We start from the raw sequence: 4,232 nt of genomic DNA, 5'->3' as shown, positions 1-4,232 counted from the left end.
AGAGTTCTATCACTACAACAAATATCTAATATTGTGACGAAAATTCGCCTGACAAAATAAATTTTGTCACAATTAATGTACTTATTGTGACAAAAAAACTAATTAGTAAAAAAATGTGAAAATTCCAAACAAAATTATGACAAAATAATGTTCCGTCCAAATATTTATCACAATAAAGCACCAGTCAATCGATATTATGACAAAAAAAAATTGTCACACATTTTTGTCATAAATACATAAGGTTGTGACAAAAATTCATACGTAAAAATAATTTTTTATCACAACTAATGTATTTATTGTGATCAAATAATAATTAGTAAGAAAAGGTAAAAAACCCAAAAGAAATCGTGAGAAAAAAATATTTTGTCGAAATATTTATCACAAGAAAGTAGAACTTAATACGTATTATGATAAAAACAAATTGCCACGTCATTTTTGTCATAAATATATAAAGATGTAACGAAACATTCATATGATAAAATAACTGTTTTCGCAATTAATATACTTATTATGACAAAATTACAATTAGTAAAAAATGAAAAAACAAAACCAAATTATGACAGTAATATTTATCAAATTAGACTAATCTATTATTTCGGAAATCAATTTACAAATTTTCATATTTATTTGGGGATTAGAATGTGTCAGAGATTAATATAAGATATACGATTAAGCCTTAATCATCTTGAGCTTTTAGTTCAAACGGTTCCATGACATGGTATTAGAGTTGCTTGGACCAAACGGTCGAGGGTTCGAGTCCTGGCAACCTCATAAATTTGTAGAATTAAAAACACATGGCAGGTTGGGCCTGTGTTGTACACGCTGTAAGCCCAATGGGCATTTGCATGTGGAGGTCTGTCAGAGATTAATATAAGATTTACGGTTTAGCGGGTTGGGCCTGTGTTGTACAAGCTGCAAGCCCAATGGGCATTTGCGTATGGGGGTGTGTATGTAACATTTTTCTTACTACATTATGTAGTCACAATAAATCATATTTCACGGTTATTTAAATTTTGTCACTAAAAACTTATTAAGACGGGCTTATTGTGACTAGGATGGTGACAACACACTTTGTAACAAGAAGTTTCTTATAACAAAAATATAACTTATTAAAATTTTAAATTAAATATTTTACTTACTATTTTTAATAAGAAATAAAAGGTAGGTGCATCAGTTACTAGGGCTGGGCACGGATCCTGGAGATACTGGACCGGACCGAATATCCGAGGAAAAAACTCCGGAATTGGACCGGACCGTTGACTTTTTTTGAAGAACCGAACTGGATTGGACCGTTGACTTTTCGTCAAAGAACTGGACCGAAATTTATCCAGGACCGGACCGATAACCGGATTGGATTGGATTGGATTGGACCGAACTGAAATAACCGAAAGTTTAGCAATAATAAATGGGTTCTTTACATAAAACTCATTAATCTTATTAAATAATACATAAGACTCATAACATGAAAACTAATTCCAATTGTGTCAAATACTGATAAACTATTATTGAAATAACATTTTCCTACTTTGTAGGAACCTTATTCCTTAAAAAAAAAATAGAAAACCCTCCATTGAAAGAAAACCTGCAACTCCAATAGAAATAGAAAATGAAAATATTAGATAATAATTCGTAAATCCTCATCTAATATTTAAGATTTAATAGCATTAGAAAACTTGTTATTTATTTCTATGACTGTAAAAATTTAATTCTGAAACTTATTCAAAACTTCCATATTTTAGCATTCGATTTTTGAAAATTTAATTCATGATCAGTTTATTTTTTTTTATGGAACAGTTTGCTTTTATTAATAACTGTTAAATGTGACAAAAGAATAAAAAAAATTGGGGTTTTGATATTTTGATTAATAGAAAATAAAGGATTGATAAAAACCAACAAAAGATCAACCTTAATTATAAAATATATCTAATATATGACTAATGGTGTAATTTCCTCGTAATAAATTTATATTTCATACATTAACTTTATATAAAGAGAAATATTATATAATATATAGTTATATATTTTGTAAGGTTTGGTAAACTAATTACAATAATATAAATTTATAATTTATTAATAAGGTATAACATTATTATATAGTCAAAAAAATTATCCCGATTAGTTCCCGTTTATAAAATGAAATAAAAAATATTTACCTAAAATGTAGACATGGAGAATCGAACACCTAATCAAATGGAAATCGCCTTAACCATCTGAACCAATTCTACTTCTTGTTAACCATTTAATTAAGTAACAAATATTAGAAGTTTTAAATATTAAATTTTTTAAACATTTTATAAAATAGAATCTCGTGCTTCTTTACCCCATTCTCTCTACTTCGATTTTTTTCTAGGGTTCTATCTCCTCCACTGCACTCCATCGTCGCTGCCATCACTGCTACCACCTCGCACGCCGCCACCTCCACCTTGCACACCGCCACCTCCACCTCCACCTTTTACCGATTTAAACTCTGGTAAGTTTTCTAAACTCTGAACTTTTATATTTCAATTTCTAAACTCTGTGTTGCGTACATTGTGTAGATTTGAAGTTTTATATGTTCTGTGTTATATTTGAAGTTTTATATGTTAGGGTATTAGATATAGTTCTTAATTAATTCATAGAAGCTTCCTCTCATGGAAAATCAATTAGGAAAATTTTCTTCACCTGGTTTTTCAGCCATGGAAAATTTTCTAGACAGCCACTCCCACCTTTCCCATCTCATCACCTCTTATTCAATCAGGTATTATGGGGTCTTATAGCTAAGTAATAAACTTCAAACGTTACCTACACTTTCTAATATAAACATCAATATAAGGGACCTGTAAAGCTACAAAAAATGGAGGAAATCTTCGTGAAATTATGCATATAAGAGAAGGGAGATATCAGTCACTTGAAGAATGTTTGGTGTAAGGGGCTGTATGTGATGTTTTTAGAGAGTTGAGGGGGTTGAAAGGTTGTCCCCTAAGTTGAGGGGGTTGAGAGGTTGTCCCCTAAGTTGAGGTTGTATATCATTTATTTCAAGTTATGTAAGACAATAAAATTTTATATTTTATTATCTTGTAAATTAAATTTTTAATTTATTTTTTAGGACTTAAACTATTAGATATTTATTCGAATCACCGAAAAATTATATTGGATTGGACCGGAACTGAATCTCCGAATCCCCGAACTGGACTGGACTGAAATTTTGGGGCAATTCAATTCTGGAGATTTATTCTTTCAATCCAATCCTGGAGATTTCATTTTATTAATCTCTGAATTTCAATCCAATACTGGAGATTCATGAATCCCCGACTTGGACCGAACTGTGCCCAGCCCTATCAGTTACTATATTAAAACATCAAATAGAAATATAACCTATATATTCTCAAAAAAGAAAAAAATAAATATAACCTATATTTGTAGAAATATTTCAATGAGACTACACTCAGTTTATTAATAAATTACTTATCATTTTTTTTAAATACTTGAAATTTTATATAAATCATCAAATAGAATTTTTATAACTATAACTATAATTTAATTTAATTTAATTTTTGTTACATCTGAATAGATATAATTACCGAATTAGCAATCCCTAAGGATAAACTAATTTAATTAAGTATTTTTATAAATACTTAACATTGTCAATGTTGTTTAAAAAAAATTATATACAAATATGACCTATAGCTAGCCATCAAGATTCTTTTATCTTTTTCATTCAAATTTTAGGATTTACTTCTGCTTTTATAGTTGGAAAATAAACTTTTTTTTAGGTTTTTGTTTTGCTTTTTCCTTATTTAGTAGTTCTTGTTATGCTTTTTCCTTTTACAAAAGGTTGTGCTATATCACCATATATAAGTGTTATTATGTTTTTTTCGTTGAGAACTAGAGTTTTTTTTTTTATCTATGATCATCACATATATCTGACTCATTGAAAGGTCATGTAGTCATTTCTTAGAGAAAAGTGACTATTAAATCAATTTTAAATGGAGTATATTTTTCATTATTGTGTCAAAACAGTTTCAATCATTGTTTACTATTATTCTATCATGTTTTATCAAAAAAAACATAAGAGACGTGGGAAGAAATCTGCATTTTTTTATTTCAGATAAATGAAAATCTTAATCCTTAGTTTTTCTTTGAAGTGGGAAATGGCTCCTAGGACTTTTATTTTTATTTGGCTTAAAGCACTTTTTGGCCCCTAACCTATCCAAAATTTGTGCATTTGGCCCCTGATATATTATTTGGTCATA

Source organism: Euphorbia lathyris, chromosome 3 (assembly GCF_963576675.1).
Source record: "Euphorbia lathyris chromosome 3, ddEupLath1.1, whole genome shotgun sequence".
In the NCBI taxonomy this organism is placed as follows: domain Eukaryota; kingdom Viridiplantae; phylum Streptophyta; class Magnoliopsida; order Malpighiales; family Euphorbiaceae; genus Euphorbia; species Euphorbia lathyris.
Note: the sequence above shows the minus strand (reverse complement) of the source record.